General features: G+C 40.2%; 1 long non-coding RNA gene across 1 annotated transcript in view; it reads left to right on the top strand.

Moving 5' to 3' along the window:
- Positions 1-18,262, top strand: part of LOC307184724 — a 565,756-nt gene that overhangs the window by 462,967 nt on the left and 84,527 nt on the right. Inside the window, exon 4 of the long non-coding RNA XR_013827813.1 lies at positions 2,266-2,345. This is a non-coding gene — a long non-coding RNA (uncharacterized lncRNA). The remainder of the gene's footprint in view (positions 1-2,265; positions 2,346-18,262) is intronic.

The following is an 18,262-nucleotide window of genomic DNA, read 5'->3' as shown; positions in this document are numbered from 1 at the left end:
TGTGAGCAGGGGCTTCATTGCAGTGCACAGGCTTCTTATTGCAGTGGCTTCTCTTGTTGCAGAGCACGGGCTCTAGGGCACGTGGGCTTCAGTAGTTGTGGTACAAGGGCTCAGTAGTTGTGGCACACAGGCTTAGTTACCCTGCAGCCTGTGGGAACTTCCTGGGCCAGGGATCGAACCCGTGTCCTCTGCATTAGCAGGCGGATTCTTAATCACTGCACCACTAGGGAAGTCCCCATAGCCCTTTTAAGAACGTATATCTTCGCTTTTTCCCCACAAAGTTTTCAACTCTAATTTCTCCTCAAATGAGTTTCATCTGTTGGCTCTGGACATAGCCTGTTCTATACTAGATATTTTGAACTCAAGTTCTCTTTATATTATCTAACTTCTTACCTCTATCCCTAACATTTGGCTTTATATTCTTATGTTTATTGTTATTTTTTTCTGTGTTAATATATCCTTTGGGCGTGGCAGGAATATAGTTTGAGCTTATCAAGACCAGAGTGGGTCTAAAACCCATTCCCCCTTTTGCCTATTAGAAGAAGTGAGATACGTACACATCACACATCCAGATCTTACTAAACGTGAAGAGTATGTGGCTGTCTACAGGTATTATTGGAGGTTATGAAGAAAGACATTTGTCCCACATATCTTCTATAGAAATACTGCCTTTGGAAAAAAATAAATAGCCTACTAAAATGAAAGGACCAATGGGAGAGCTATGATACTGGCCATAAGTTATTTTGTGTAGCTTCTTCTGTTCTTACATTTAGTGAATTCCATCTACAGGCCTACCAAATATGGACTGTTTCCACTATGTTTTTTTTTTTTAATTAAGGGTACTTTTATTTATTTATTTATTTATTTATTTATTTTTGGCTGTGTTGGGTCTTCGTTTCTGTGCAAGGGCTTTCTCTAGTTGTGGCAAGTGGGGGCCACTCTTCATCGCAGTGCGCGGGCCTCTCACTGTCGTGGCCTCTCTTGTTGCAGAGCACAGGCTCCAGACGCGCAGGCTCAGTAGTTGCGGCTCACGGGCCTAGTTGCTCCGCGGCATGTGGGATCTTCCCAGACCAGGGCTCGAACCCGTGTCCCCTGCATTAGCAGGCAGATTCTCAACCACTGCACCACCAGGGAAGCCCCCACTATGTATTTTTTGCTACTCTAGGAGAGACATATTCATAAGACAAGCCCCTACTGTCCAGCATCTTACAGTAGAGTTATGATTCTCATATTAAGAGAATCAGAACGTTGAGAGAAGATTGTTGAGCTCTGGGAACCTGAGTTGGGTGGGATGTTACCCTCTGGTGAAGGCTTTGGCAATGAGAGCCTGGTTAGCGATGATGAATAAATGCCTGAGATGGGAGGAAAGCAGAGATGATTCAAAGATAGGGGATGATAAACTTTATTTCCTTCCTAACTTTGTTAATAGTAGTCCATAAAAGAAGAGTTATATGTTTCAACTATACAGCTCTGAGAGATTCATCACACCCTGTGTCTTTGGACTTTAAAGAGGAAACTGCTCACAATGGTCTAGAAGTCTGGGGAAAGTTTGTCTTGGGTTAGATAAGAGAAGCTTTGAGAAAGAGAAATGATTTTGTTCTCTCTTCAATTTGCATTTTCTTTGAAACTGAGAAACATAAGGTTTAGCAAGCCGTGGATTAGGGAAACAAAGTCCCTTCATCTCTCAGTAAATAACCATTTCCTGTAACAAGTCTCATTCCTTCCCCAGATGCTTGGAATTTGCAAGCCTCGTGATTCTATTTCTAGAATTGTTCATAATGGGCCTCTCTTTCCTCATTTCCTCCTTTCTTTCTCCTCCTTTCTGAATATACTGTTGCTACTCTCTAGCTCTATTCTCAATCTCAAAGGAAGCCAATACCATGGCAGAGAGAAATACTGCTGAATGTTAAGACTCAGCTAAAAAGTGCTGTTCTAGAAACTTTGGAACCCATTATTTAGAAAATGTTTAATATGCACTTGCTTAGGAGCAATGAAGAATATTATAGAAGATTAAGGAAGTGTTCCTACCTTACAGGTGCACATATTTCTCAGAATGAAGCAGCTGTATAAACAATTGCTTGAGGTTGGAAGTCATACCATCTTAGATGAGATTCTTAGTTGAGTAGTGTGACTGAATCAGTTGCTTTCCCTTTCTTGGCCTGTTTCTCCATTTGTAAATGCAAAGATTTAGTCCACTTCAGTATTGATGACCTCTTATCTAATGAGATAATAATACGAGATAATATATATCTCTTGATCCCTTAGAATGAAGCAGCAGCTATGCTAATGACGGAAGTGAATTCTCTGGTTTAATTCTTAGAAGCCACTCTACAACGACGACTCAGGTAATAATGCTATCTTCATTTTATAGAAAAGGAAACTGAAGCTTAGGTACTGGCCCAAAGTCACAGGGCCTGGTACTTGAACTAAGGTTGTTGAACTCTGGAGCTGAACTCTGGGCAGCTCATTTCTTCCCATATCATCTGTTGCTCGATGGCATGCTAAAGATGTACCAAGATTCACCACCAGATAGTGATATCAAAGTTAGAAGAAGTTTGCTATAGTTTCCTATTTGAGGTTCTGAAATATGAACTTGGGATTTGGTGGGATATTGTATAGACAAGGAGGAAGAATGCCACCCTTTCAGATTGACCCAAAGGAGACATGTGTCAGGAGGGAACAGAATGAGTCTGGGGAGTATAAAACAGTTAGTTTGGCTTGCTCAGAGAGTCTTTGGATAGATGAGATTGAATAGGTGATAACACTGGCTGGTGGTTGGCATCAAATACCACACTCAGTAAACAAATAAATTCGTTCATTCAACAGATATTGATAGAAATGAAGCATAGATATTTCCACAGGTACATAACCTAATACAGAATGAGTGTTCCCTTTGGGTTTGAATCATGGCTCTGTTATTTGCTAGTTCTTTGCCTTGAGTGAGTGGTTTAACATCTCTGGACTTTAGTTTTTCAGCTGTGGAATGGGAATAATGATACATATTACATAGTTTTATGAGAACTCAAAGTTATGTCTGAGTGATACCTTCAAAATAATATACTCAATAGAGCAAATGATATGCTCAATCTACAGTAATGCTATTACTGCTTGAATTAAAAAAATTAATACATGTAAAGTGTCTGATACAATGCCTAACACCCTGTAAGCACTGCATAAATGTGAACTCTTTCTGGTACTACTTCCATCATGAGACAGATATTGGGCCTTAATATGCTGGTAATCTAGTAGAAAGAAAAACCAAATACAATTCATGAAATGCAACATCATTATTATAGAGATATTACAAGGTACACTGTCAATATCAATAAAGAGCTATCAAAGTTGGCCAAGAAAATGTGCATGAACGGGGAAAGCTTTATAGAGAAAGCCACATTTAGAAAAAAAAATCTTAAAAATACAGAGGAATCAGGGTAGATGAAAAAGTAGCTGAAGGGTATTTTGACAGAAAGCCCAAGCAGAAAGGTGTTAGAGGTGCTAGGAGTGCTCTCTGAAAACAAATCAGAAGTGAATCGCTGAGACGTGATGTGAGAAGGTGGAGGGGCAAGAAGTGGAGATGAAGAAGTAGACAGCAACCAGATCAGGCTGGACCTTGTAGGCCATGTGAAGCCATTTAAGATTCCACCCAGAACACAACAGGAGAACAGCGTCTGACTGAAAAGATGATGAAAAGGAGACTGCAAATGTCAGATTGCCCAAAGGGAGGGAGCTGCTTTTTGCATTTTTAAAAATGATCACTGAAGGCATGAGTCCTCTCCCAACTGTGGTAGGGAATTAATGGTAACAGTCTTCACTTCGAATTCTGTTCTCTCCCAAATGGAGGATGACAGTCTTCAGCCTGGTTCAAAGGAGGCAGAGTTACATGGGTATAGTGTGTCAGATCGGTGGTGAAAATGACAGCTTGACACCAAAAGTATTGATTCCAACTGTAGGCAAGATAACTTTCAAAAGGTCAGACCTGGGAGTCACAAAATATACTGCTCACCTTGTCAAAAAAGAGTTTGAGGCACATTAAAACTGTATGATGAAATGAAGTACACATGACTTTGGAGCTACATTGCCTGGGTGGAGCTGCCCCTCTCTAGCTGCCTGCTTGCCGGACTACCTTTCTTGCTTCCATAAATATTTATTGAGCGCTTGCTGTGTAACCTTAGGCAGCTTACTTCACCCCTCTGAGGCTTTTTCCTCACTGGCAAATTGGGGATCAGTACTGCCTCCTTCCAACCTGAGAATCAAATGAGACAATGTATTTGAAAGCACTCAGTACAATGCCAGTCACATGGTAGATGCTTAATAAGCATGTTTCTCCTTTGCACTCATTGCTCCATAGATATTCACTCAGTACCTTCTGTGTTCCAGGCATTAGTGGGGATATGGGACAGGAACAGAACAGGCAGACTCTCTTGAAGCTTTCAGTGGAGACACAGAAAATAAACGAGTAAAAAAACAAAGGGGGGAAACAAAATAAACGAGTAAAACAACCGAAATCATACCTGGTAGTGATAAATGCTATAAAGATAAAAACAGTGATGTAGAAAGCAGGGTATGCTAGAGAGAGTGCTACTTTTGTAGGGTGGTAAGCTGTATCCTCTTGGAGAAAGTGATATTTTGCAGCTGTAACGTGAGTAAGTATTGAAGCCTAAGGTGGCAAGATCCGGGAAGGTGCTTACCAGGCAAAGGGAACTCCAAGTTGAAACATGCTGAGATATAAACAGCCTTAGAACATTAGAGAAGCAGAATGAAGCCAGGTTCCTGGAACCAGATACATGAGCAAGAAAGTAACGTTTGCAAGTTTGGGGGGGTAGTCAGCAGCCTACTGCAGACAAGCATCCTCCTAGCAGAGCACGGTGTCACTGTCAGAGAAGGTACACAGAAGACCAGCGTCCTCCAAAGCAACCCTCTTTCTGTTCGTGATTCCCTTCGTCCACGACCCTGCCAAGCAAGCATTTAAGAGCAGCTTGGACATCTGGACTAGACAGATAATTTTGCTGTTTCCTTCAACCCAGCAGTTTTCAAGAGCACAAGCTCAGATCTTCAATCTTTCTTTAATCTCTCAGTGTGTGGCATATGTCACTTTTGGAGATAGACATTTTACAATAGAATCCTAGAGCTTACAAGCTTATGGTGGAGATAAGTGTGCACAGCAGAAGTACTATAGCAGAGTTACAGAAGCTCTGTGAGAGTGCGGAAAACAGAGAAAAATCTACACGTGTGGTCTGGGAAGGCTTCATGGCGGAGGTTTCAAGTCAAATGTTGCTGGTGTCCAAAGGTGGGAGGTGTGGTCTTCTTCCCTCTGTGTTTTGTTTTCTTCTAAATATATCCAGATTTTTACCAATCTAAATATATCCAGATTTCTTCTAAATCATTTTTTTTCTTTCTCCTTTGCTTTAGAACTGCTTTTAATATTAGAGAGATGATATTTTTTAATTTGCCCCAATTCAGGATCAGGTGTGCCCACGTGTGACATGTGACCATTCTGGTTTATATGTTCTTTTATTACCTCCCCTCAGCTAACATGATTTTATTTGCAGTAAAAAGAAATGTCAATTCCAACACACTTTCAATAATTCAACACTGTCTAAGATTGCAGCTTTATTAGAACCCAGAAATTTCTAGCCTCTTTTCTAGTTACCTCTCCAAAATTATATGGTCACCCCCGTTACAAACAAAGACATGTAAGGAAGGTTTTTCCTTGCAAAGCACAAGCAACATTTTCCTCTTTTTCTCCTTCGTATGTTTACTGTATACTAAATAGATGTCAGGCTTGGCAGTAGGAGTTAGGCTTGGAACATATAGTTTGGTTGGGGGGAGAGCATTGGAGCAAAAGGTATAGAATTGCGACAAACAGTGTGGTCATTTCTGGGTTGCTTAAGAAACTTCTGAGAATGGGACATACAAGGCTATTTTCTGGATAGAGAGACCATTTCCCAGGAAGGAGATCTGTAAATAGATCCTGGGTCCCAAATACCCAAAGAAAGGCGTTCTTTTAGTCAATCGTAGACTGAGTGGTCACAACTGTTTGTGCTGGAGAAAGAGGCCAGAGGTAATTATACAACCAGAGATACATGGATTTTTTTCAGGCAGTCATTGCCATAATTCCAAGTCTTGGCCTTCTATATTACTGATACAGGTCATTCCTGTAGTTCATCCTCCTCCAAACCATTTGCTAATGAAAGGGAAAAGAAAAATAGAATCCTGGGATCTGGCCAACTTTTGTAATGGCCTGTGGATAGGTACCTTCGTCCCATTTGCTGGTTAGTCTCCAGCACACTCAAGATGGAGAGGCGTGGAGGAATTATTCTTCTGAGCTACAGCAGCAACACTATTTTGTTGAATGTAACTTCTTGTTTTCTCTCATGATAACAGTAAAAGTTCATTGAACAAAATTTGGGAAATTGAGCCTAAATAATAAGAGATAAATGAGCTATAACTTTGGAGCTCAGGAAAAATGTACTTTATTATTTGTATCTTTCCCCTACTGCACGCCTGTTTGTGCTAAGGACACCTTGCTCCCCATAAACTTTTTAATAATGTGGGGTGCCTAAATGTCCTGTCATGAGAACGAGCCATACTGCTTTTTAACGGCAGGGATACGTCCAGTGTTCACTGTGGTTGTTTCTCTTTCTGTTCCCATTGGGTTGCTATGATAGAAGCAGTGTATTGGAGAGGTTCTGACTTGATTCTGGAGCCAGAAAATCTGGGTTTGAGCCCTGTTTCACAATAGCTGTGTAACCTTGGTTAAGTTAACTAATATCTAAGTGCCTTGGTTACTTCATCTACAAAGTGGAGATAATAGGAGTACTGAATAGTAGCTAGGTACTTTGTTGAATGAGTTAATATGTAGAGACTAGAAGAATCCCTGGCACGTACAGAGTGTTGAATAATGTAAGCTATTGCCACAGGGGGACACAAGCTCTAGTGCCCATATAGGGGCCAGGAAGATCACGTAAATGAGTCAGGCATAAAAAAATGCAGCTCTTTTGGTCTTTCATTTTCCAACACTGTATTAAAAATAAGGGGATAGAGGACACTTCTCAAATATGTAGGATAAAAAGTCCCTTGCAAGCGTGATAAATGCAGATAACTCTTATTTATTGTTGGAAAACAGCAGGGAGTAATCAGGACCATACAAAGAGGACTTGGAAGATTGTAAGATCCACACAACTTCTGCCAAAAACTAGATTAGGGTGTGAAATTTCTCAGTCTTTAAATGTTAGCACCCAATGAGAACTTTAAAAAAAAAAAATTTGTGTGATCTAAGCAACCTATGCCTTCAAGCTGTGTTTGACCCAAAAGTTGTCAATTTAAGAACCCTGAACTTCCACTAAGTAGCGTATTCTGAATTCTAGCCCAAGAGACCCGTCTCTGAGTCCCGGGCTCCTTCCATGATACCTGGCTGTAACGTCACACATTTACTGACCACTTTAACTCTCAGATGGAAAGGACCGAAAGATACGACTCTCACCGGTACTCTGCCCGTTGCCCACAGTGGTGTATAGGGATCATCTAGGGGCTGCAGTAAGGAATGATCGGTCAGAGAAAGTAGCACTGTTCCTAGCTCCTATCCCTGTGCCTTGCCCACACTATCTAAGTGTTTTTCCTTAGTTAGGAATCCCAGCCCCTCCCTAAATTGCTGTCTACTTACAGACTGAGAGTGGAGGCTCTCCAAGTCTTCCGTCTGACTTTGGAAATGTCATCTTGCCACTCATTCTGTTTAATTACTCCCTCCTGTGGAAACACTGGGCCATCCCTGCTGCTCCTTCAAGTGGAGAATAACAAGTCTTTGGGTTTTTCCTGGCTCTTACTTGCTGAGGAAGGAGATGATAAATGCTTGGTGCTTTGGGGGCTGCCTTCTGAACCACCCCGAGGCAACAATTGCTTACTCGGACGTATGGAAAGGAGGCAATCACTCAGGGAATAGATTCTTTTTTTTTTTTTTTTTGTAGTACGCGGGCCTCTCACTGTTGTGACCTCTCCCGTTGCGGAGCACAGGCTCCGGACGCGCAGGGTCAGCGGCCATGGCCCACGGGCCCAGCCGCTCCGCGGCATGTGGGATCTTCCCAGACCGGGGCACGAACCCGTGTCCCCCGCATCGGCAGGTGGACTCTCAACCACTGCGCCACCAGGGAAGACCCAGGGAATAGCTTTTTAATAAAGCAGTTTATGTCAGGGAAGGCAAAGGAGGGAGGCGGGGTTGACCTCTTGGGAATGTCCTCTCACCACTGCAAAGAGCAAAGTGAAAGAGGAGGTAACCTGCAGGGGGACCAGAGCACAGCATTTAGAACCAGCCAGAGGGCTGCCTCGAAGCGGTGAGGTTGATTCTCTGATAACTGTTTACAATAGCTGGTCAAATAGAATGAAATAGGGAAATTCTGGCAATGCCGTTGTTCTCCACATGTCAGGCTCTCCTTTTTAACAAGCTTCCGATTGGATTTGTAGACAGAAATCTTATGTAGTCATTTCCTCAACCACTTCTTTCTGCTGAGGCTCCATTCTTTTTTCTTCTGTCTTATCTTGTCCTGCTACCCTATACGTACACTCTAGTCTTCTCGTTTGCCATACGGTCGCTCTGTCTTTGCACATTGCCTTTTCGGTCTGGAATACCGATCTCTCTTCTCAGCCTGCACAAGTCCTGGGCTCCCTTCAAAATTTGTCTCTACAAATAAGACTTTCTAAATTTTCCCAAGGCAATAGAAATTACAAGACTCTAGGAAGAAAGGGAAATTCTTTGCCTTTCTTCCCACCTATTCTTCCATCCTGCGCCCTATCCCCAGGAAAATACATAAATCTGATTGGCCAAGTTCTAGGATATTTATTGGAAAACTTTTGCTGACAGTAGAATCACTTAATTCCAAAGCTGTGTGTCGAGATGTGCCTCTCCCTTTACACTGTGGTCTATTCTTACAGAAAGAGGAGTGATTGGAATTAGTGTCTGCTCTCCTGGAAATGACCCAGCCAGTTTCCGGGAAATTCTTCTCTTTTGTCTTCAGCAGTTCCTTTCATGCACTGAGATTGTGGATCTGAGGTGGTAAGGAATGCAGGGTACAGTTTGGGAGTCATGGGAGGTTCTTAAGGCTTCATCTTAATGTGTGTTCCAGCCGCATTCATCAGAGCTTCCTGGCATCATGGTTAGATTTACAAGTTCACTAAACAGAAAAGGGGTATTTGCTTTATGTTTACTGATGTCCCTGTGTATCTGTCTCCCTTGGGGACTCTGTAGGTGTCATAGCTATTTTCCATAATATCCTCTTTTTCTTTCAATTAAAGAAAAATTTTTTTATCGAAGTGCAGTTGATTTACAATGTTGTGTTAATTTCTGCTGTGCAGCAAAGTGACTCAGTTATACACATAGAGACATTCTTTTTTTATATTCTTTTCCATTATGGTTCATCACAGGATATTGAGTATAGTTCCCTGTGCTATACAGTAGGACCTTGTTGTTTATCCATATAATAGTAAATATAATAGTTTGCATCTACCAACCCCAAACTCCCAGTCCACTCCTCTCCTTCCCCCACTCCGCCTTGGCAACCACAGGTCTGTTCTCTATGTCTATGAGTTTGTTTCTCTTTTGTAGATAGGTTCATTTGTGCCATATTTTAGATTCCATATATAAGTGATATCATATGGTATTGTGTTTCTCTTTCTGACTTACTTCACTTAGTATGACAATCTCTAGTTGTAACCATGTTGCTGCAAATGGCATTATTTTTTTTTTATGGCTGAGTAGTGTTCCACTGTATATATGTGCCACATCTTTTTTATGCATTCATCTGTCAGTGGACATTTAGGTTGTTTCCATGTTTTGGCTATTGTAAATAGTGCTGCTATGAACATAGGGGTGCATGTATCTTTCTGAAGTATAGTTTTGTCCACGTATATTCCCAGTAGTCAGATTGCTGGATCATATGGTAATTCTATTCTTCATTTTCTGAGGAACTTCTGTACTGTTTTCCATGTGACTGTACCAACTTACATTCCCACCAACAGTGTAGAAGGGTTCCCTTTTCTCCACACCCTCTCCAGCATTTGTTATTTGTAGACTTTTTAATGATGGCCATTCTGACTGGTGTGGGGTGGTACCTTATTGCAGTTTTGATTTGCATTTCTCTGATGATTAGTGATGTTGAGCATCTTTTCATGTGCCTACTGGCCATCTGTATGTCTTTTTTGGAGAAATGTCTATTAAGGTCTTCTGCCCATTTTTCAATTGGGTTATTTGTTTTCTTGTTGTTGTTGAATTGTATGAGCTGTTTGTGTATTTCAGAGTTTAAGCCCTTGTCTGTCACATCATTTGCAAATATTTTCTCCCATTCCATAGGTTGTCTTTTCGTTTTTTGTTTCTTTTTGTTTTTTTGGTTTGTATGTGTGTGTGTGTGTGTGTGTGTGTGTGTGTTTATGGTTTCCTTTGCTGTGCAAAAGCCTGTAGGTTTGATTAGGTCCCGTTTGTTTATTTTTGTTTTTATTTCTATTGCCTTGGGAGACTGACCTAAGAAAACATTGGCGCAATCATAATATCCTCTTAATACCATCAAAAGTCTCACATTGCTTCAAACAACACTTACCTTTAAAGAGGCAGAAAATTGGCCTGATGAAGAGAGCACTGTTTGAAGCTAGACTCCCTGGATTCAAATCCAGACTCTGCCACTCTGCAGCTGTGTGATTTTAAGATAATTATCTAACTTCTCTGTGCTTCAGTTCCGTCACCTGTATTATGAGGGTGGTTATAGTGCTAGCCTCTTAGGACTGTCTGGGAAATCAATAAAAATACTATCTCCAGAATGCTAAGAGCCATGCCTGGAGTATAGTAACAATTCACCAAATGTTAGTCATCTTCATTGTCACCATCATTTGCACCTCTAAGCCTATCACTCTTCATTCCATCACAGTCCTCAAAAGTTTGCCTGGTCATATAAGAGTTTGCATCTATACATTTGTCTTTCGACATTTTCAGCTCTGCCTGAAGGTCATTTACGTAGTCACAAAGGGCTCTGAAGTTTATTATGACAAGAGTTTATTATAGAAGAGCAGCAGAAGAATTGCCTGTTGATTAAAATGTGCCATGTACCATGTTGTCACAAATTTTAGAACTGGAATGAACCTTAGAGATTATTGGGCCCAAATTCTTCTTTTTAAAGATGAGGAACCTAAGGCTCAGAATGGAGAAGAAACCCCCAAACCTCTCAACCTGCACAAGGGTCAGCAGTGTTTGGGGCACATCTCTGGGAGCCTTTGACTCTGCAGTGCAGCCGTGGCAAGCGTACGGACCCTTTAATCCTCCAGAGTCTCACTGGAGGTTTTAAAAATTAAGAGTGGTGGTTACCTTTGCATCCAAGATAAGAAGTAGTGTGTTAAACTAAATGTCTCTCCAAATGGCTATGTTTCCAATTTAATGGGCACCTCACTCTCATGTGTTAATGAGACCAAGTTCCTGTTTCAAAGGACCCCTCATAAGGTTTTATAAATACGTTTAGAGGCCAGTGCTCTATGGCTCCCTATTGGGTAATTAGTTTCACCTGTTTATGATGAGCAGTCCCAGCAGGATTAACATGAGGATGTATACAATGTATCAAGTGAAGCAAGAGATCATGATCTTCTTTTCTGCACTTCTCCTAGTCTGTGTCCTTACCTGCACTCGTTCCCAATTTGCTTGTAAGCTGTGTGGCTTCTTGCAGCATCTGGCCAGTTACCAAACATTTTTTTAAAGACTTCAAATTGATAACCAATTGATATCTGAAAGGATGACCTAAAATTGTTTTCCCACTATTCATTAAACACCAGCAATCTTTGTATAAGTTTCATGGGCTCCTTCCAAGTGCCCAATAACCAATGACAGTGTCTTTGTAGTTTTTAGAACATTATTTGCTAATCAGGGCTTATCTCACAATCAGCAATTAAAACACCAATGAAGGTCCTTTCAGAAATCCATTGACATCAAGCTAATATGGAACATGTCACCAAGAGTAATATATTAATAAAGTAGTTAAGCACAGGAGATATCAAACATCGGTGAAAACTCTCAAAAAATAAGCCAAATTTAAGTCAGTGGGGAAATATTCCTCCTTATATTCAACAGACTATCCAGCCATCAAAAGACAAGTTGTGCACTTATTATGTACAAACATCATGCTAGTCTTACTGTATGAGATATAATCCTGGCTCCCAAGGTGTTTACTGTACAGTGGAAAAGATAAGACATGTCCTGAAAGAATGCTCCTACAAGGTATAAAGTGAAAAGAACCTCAGAAAGTTCATACAAGGGCATTTATACTCAGAGACAGGATAATGGTTAGGAACACAGGCTTTGGGGGCAAAGAAATAAGGAATCAAATCCTGCCTGACTGTATACCAGTTTGGGGATAACAAAGTTGTTTAACTCATCAGAGACTCAGTGTTTTCACTTTAAAATAACACTGACACGATGGATGAAATTAGCCAAGTGTCTGGTGTTTTATACACTGGAAGGCTTAGAGAGGTGGCATTTATACTGGTACTTGAAGAATGAAAATATTTGGATAGGTGAAATTGAGTGAGGTATAAAAGGAGTCTAAGGAGAAGAAACTAAGGCATACACCAATTCAGGCAATCATGGCACTGAAAGGAGAAGAATAGTAAAAACACAAAGTTGGTCAAGGGAATATTTAAAGGTAAAACCAAGTAAGTTAGGGCCAGGTAATAGAGGGATGTATCAAGACATTCTATGAAATAAAGCAATTTCCATATCGCTGCCTGGATGGAGCCAAAAAGTATCATGCTTTTGTCATGGTTAAGAATGTGGGCTCAGTAGATAGTCTGCCTGGGTTTTTATCCTGGCTTTACTGTTCACTAGCTGGGTAATCTCAGGAAGTTAGCTTAACTTCTGTGTCTAAAGGGCCTCATTCATAAAACAGCTAATACTAGTAAAAATGCTTTCTGTGGTCACTCTTATTATTGCCTTTTTCTCAAATAATGAGTCTTTTGAATAGGATGAAAAAAATCTTCTGTGAACAATCATTGAATTATTTGTAGCTCCATTGTCCTTCCATTACCTACTTCTAGGAATAATGAGCTAGATTCTCCAAACCACATTGCCCACGTTGCCCAAAAAACTACTAATAACCCTGGACAAAATATATATATTAAAATTCTCCTTAAATCCACTATAAAGCTCAAAGATACTGGAGAATTACCATGTCAAGGTCCAGGAAATTACAGGATGTCACAATAGTAAGAAAAGCCTGTAAGCTCATTTTACATTGATGGCATTTGCCCATCCAGAAGAAATACCTGAGTTGAAGAAAAAGAGCTTGTGTTTGATACCTTTGGAAGTGATAAAGTAGAAAATCAAAACTAGCCTAAGGTGGGTAGTCTAATATGCACTGCTTGCACATGAATCTAGGTGAAGGCAAACCAGAGTAAACCATTCTCCTCAACCTACCCTTCTGGGGCTAGAGTGATCATTGCCTTGGATGAATGGTTCAGGTTTGATGTAAACAGGAAGATGGCACATCTCTGGCAGGTAGGACATTATATTGTGGCTCTTTAGTGAAATTTCAGTCTGAAATTCTATGACTGCAAAACCCCTCAAACCTTGTATTCAGTTTAAAATCTTTACCCATTTTCAGTCTCCAGGTTCCAGACTAAAAGAGGCAAAAATTCTCTCTGGAGGAATGTTTCCTCATTCTAGGTCCTAAGAAATCCCTGAAAATAAATTTTCAAAGCCAATAACCAAGCCGCAGTCCCAGATAAGAAAACACCCCAAACAATAAACCGCCCAAGGGTAGAAACCAGCAGAAACAGTAGCTGTAGAGACTGAGTCCCCATAACTTCAGGTAGTAAAATTGTCAACTACAGATTATAAAATGGCTAAACTCAGTATATTTAATCTAAAAAATACAAGCTTAAGAGTATCTAAAGAGAAGAAATTATAACTAGTACTACTGCAGACTTTTTAATTAAATAAAAGCTAAAAATAGAACCTACACCTGAAATTCCAAATTGAGTAGATGAGATTAAGAAAACGTTAGATGCAGCTGAAGAGAGAATTAATAGATGGATAAGAATAAATTATCCAGAATGCAGCAGAGAGAGACAAAATGATAGAAAACATCAAAGATTCTTAAGAGAGAGGGAGCACAGAAGAAAATGATAGAAAACATCAAAGATTGTTAAGAGATAGGGAACACAGAAGGAGGTGTCTAATGGAAGTTTACTTAGAGTTCAAGGGAGGGAGGGAGGGAATGGGGTAAGGGCAGTATTTGAAAAGCTAATGGCTTAAAATATTTCTGTATGCCATGAAAAACATCAAACCACAGATTCAAGAATATCAGTGAATCTAAAGCCAAATCTAAAAAAGGAATAAGAAAAGAAATGTATTTCTGGATACGTCATAGTGAAATTGCAATGAAGGTCATGTGAATCTAAGAATGGGCTTGGTTGTTAATGCGTGGGGAGAGATGCAGGGTACTTGTACATATGAGGTCTATAGTGCCTGGCCAGAAAAAAAGTGACAGCTTGACCTGTACCATCCTTCTGCCTTCCACTAAACAATGGTTGTTTACTCTTCTGCTTCCCTTTCTCACTGCTACTCTGATGGTTTCTCAGTCTCTTCTCACTATGAACATTTCAGTCATCTGCAAGGAAAAGCCCGCTGCTCACGCATTCTATGTACTGATTAACCTGAATTACACACTGTGACCTGATCATATCTTTCATATTTCCTGCCTTGATTATTTTACATGTTCTTCCCTGTTTCAGAAATTCCCTCACCATTATAAAGCAACAATGTACAGCTCAATATCGAAAAACAACCCAATTAAAAGATGGGCAGAAGACATGAATACACATTTTCCCAAAGAAGCCATGCAGATAGTTAATAAGCACATGAAAAGATGCTCAGCGTCACTAATCATCAGAGAAACGCGAATCAAAACCACAATGAGGTATCATCTAACACATGTCAGAATGACTGTAATGAAAAAGCCCTCAAATAACGATTGCTGGCAAGGATGCGGTGAAAAGGGAACCCTTGTACACTGTCAGTGGGAATGTAAATTGGTGCAGCCACTGTGGAAAACAATATGGAGGTTCCTCAAAAAACTAAAAATAGAACTACCTCATGATCCAGTAATCCCACTGCTGGGTATATATTTGAAAAAGATGAACACACTAATTGGGAAAGATACATGCATCCCAACGTTCATAGCAGTATTATTTGCAATAGCCAGGATATGGAAATGACCCAAGTACCCATCAACAGATGAATGGACAAGGAAGATGTGGTATATATACATAGTGGAATATAACCCAGCCATAAAAAAGAATGAAATTCTGCTATTTGCAAGAATGTGGATGAACTTAGATGGTAATAGGCTTCATGAAATAAGTCAGAGAAAGACAAATACTCTCTTTTATCACTTATATGTGGAATCTAAAAAAGATAAAACAAACAAATGTATGTAACAAAACAGAAACAGATTGCCAGATACACAGAACAAACTAGTGGTTACCAGAAGGGAGAGGAAAGGGGGGAAGGAGCAAAGCGGGATAGGGGATTAAAAGATACAAACTACTATGTATAAAATAGATAAGCAACAAGGTATATTGTATATAGCACAGGGAAATACAGCCATTATTTTGTAATAACTTTAAATACAGTATGACCTATAAAAATAGTGAATGACTATTTTGTACACCTGAAACTAATATAATATTGTAAATCAACTATACTTCAATTAAAAAACATATCCTATGAATAAGGAAGAACCCATGAGCTTTGAAAATATATATAGTTTTTTATTTTGGCTGCGCCAGGTCTTAGTTGTGGCATGCAGGATCTTTAGTTGTGGCATGTGGGCTTCTTAGTTGCGGCATGCGGGTTTCTTAGTTGCAGCATGCATGCAGGATCTAGTTCCCCAACCAAGGATCAAACCTGGGCTCCCTGCATTGGGAGCACAGAGTCTTACCCACTGGAGCACAAGGGAAGTCCCTGAAATTCTTTAAAAGGGGCTTTTAATACATCTAGCTCCTATAGAGTGAAAATGAAATTTCTAGTAGAGCAGTTTAGTATCCTAGAAAAACCACAGGCTTTAAGTTCATATTCCTGATCTGCCGTCCACTAGCTGAGCAAACATGGACAAGCTCTTTAACCTCGCCACATCTTTGTTTCCTCATCTGTAAAGATGACAATACTATCTACAAAATAGAGTGCTTAGGAATATTAAACAGGTTAATGAATGTAAAATGTCTTACACAGTGTTTGCATCGGTCAGCATTCAATATATATTTTCTGAGTAAGTGAAACAGGTTCTAGCTGTAACCCTTAATTCTAAGGCTGATTAGGAAGCATGTAGGGTTAGCAAACAAACAAACAAAAAGTGAGCCTTTCTCACTTGCATTAGGTAGTTTAAATATTTAAGAGCAGTTCCCAAGTAGTATTGATGGCTCAGGGCTTACGCAAATTGAGGAGAGTAAAGTTGGTCATCTAAGGAGATTCACCCACATTTATGTTTCTAATACTCTTTGACAGGTCCCCAGCATATCTTGTGCAAGTTATCACTATCTATATCCAGGAGATGGAGTGGTAGGGACTCAGCTCCAACCATATGTCATGGGAAAAGGGCATGCTTTCTTATCATATGTCCAGAGACATCTTATCTGCAGCCCTGTCCTTACCTAGGAGTGTTCAAGCCAACTTGGAACTGAACAAAAGAGTAAGAGCTGGATTTAGACATTCACTGATTTATAAGGCTAAATTAAGTGGGAGAAAGGGTGGTGAGATGGTAACAAATGACAGTCCAAGTTCATCAAAAATACTAACAAATGGAAAACTCAAACTAATGGAATTATTGGCCCATGAACAGTCAGGTCTGAAAGGGCCCCAAGAAACAAGGGATTCAGCCCCTCAGTGTAAAATCATGGGGAGAAAATGGGCCACTTCCTGAGCTAAAGGAGCAAACCAGGCTTGCTGGAGACTGGGTTTTCTTCCAACATGCAGGGCGAAGCACACCCTGGGGAGTGTGGGGCAAAGGCTGCTTTGGGGCAGGCATTGTTTGATGTTTTTGCTTTTGCTCAGAGAGCCACGTAAATTTGCTTTGGTGATATTTCAGGTGAGTTAGAGACACATTTTGTAGTTCCAAGTTTGAAACTAAGAATTAACTCTCTTCCTGTAACTGAGTGGGTTCTCACATGGAATACAAGATTCTCTAGATAAGAATTTTTAAAAAATAAATTGTAATGATAATTCCTGCCAATTACAGACCCAGTGGAAGGGAAAGGAGGGCCTTGAACTCAGGGGAGAATAAGGGTCATGTTCTTACCACTCCAGGAGAGTAGTGTGTGCAATGAGCAGATGATGGGGAGAAGTAGGCATCGTTCCACAAAACTCAGGTCCCCCAGGATGCTGGGCCACCTCGTCCACTCATAGCAAGGATGGCAGTTTTGTCCACAAGTTCTATTTGGTGCTTTAGCGTAGACTGAAGTGTATGTACCCTCCTCCATCAGGATGTTAGAGGGCCAAAAAGCTTTCTTTTATGAGGCTTAAATGTACACCCATGACTCCTGTTTAGAGAGGCCAGGCACTCTAGACCTCATAGGTACAAGTACCCTGCATCTCTCCCCACGCATTAACAACCAAGCCCATTCTTAGATTCACATGACATTCGTACCTGAATTCAAACTGTCTTATGCATAATTCAAGGCCTAGAGGACCATTCTGTTGGCTCAACACAGGAAGCCTCTTTACAAAGCAGCATTGATTTGGAGGGTCTGGGTACCATACATGAGAGACATCCTCCCATTTTTCCACCACTCCAGCCAAAAGCGGGAATTTGAAAATGGCCCTTGCTGAATGGTTACAGTGTGCTAAGTGCTATGAAAAATACTTTACATAAATTATGTATGAAAGTCAAAACATTTATTTGAGGAAGAACTATCATTCTAACCTCCCAAAGAAATTACGGAAATTGTCCAAGTATATACATAGTTAATAGGTGATGGAAATGAGATTTAATAGAGGTCTGTCTTTTAGATGTTCCTATTTTTTCCACTGTACCTATTTTCAATGAGAAGTTATTCAGGATGATGATGTTGTTGATCATGTACAAGAAAAGATAACATTTGTCTAGAGAGAAACAATCTTCCTTTGAGCAGAAAATGAAACTGGTTGTAGGTGATTATTTTTTTTTTAATCTTTATTGGAGTATAATTGCTTTACAACAGTGTGTTAGCTTCTGCTTTATAACAAAGTGAATCAGCTATACATATA

This window comes from Stenella coeruleoalba (assembly GCF_951394435.1).
Source record: "Stenella coeruleoalba genome assembly, chromosome: 3".
Classification (NCBI taxonomy): domain Eukaryota; kingdom Metazoa; phylum Chordata; class Mammalia; order Artiodactyla; family Delphinidae; genus Stenella; species Stenella coeruleoalba.
This window is presented reverse-complemented; position numbering and strand designations above follow the sequence as displayed.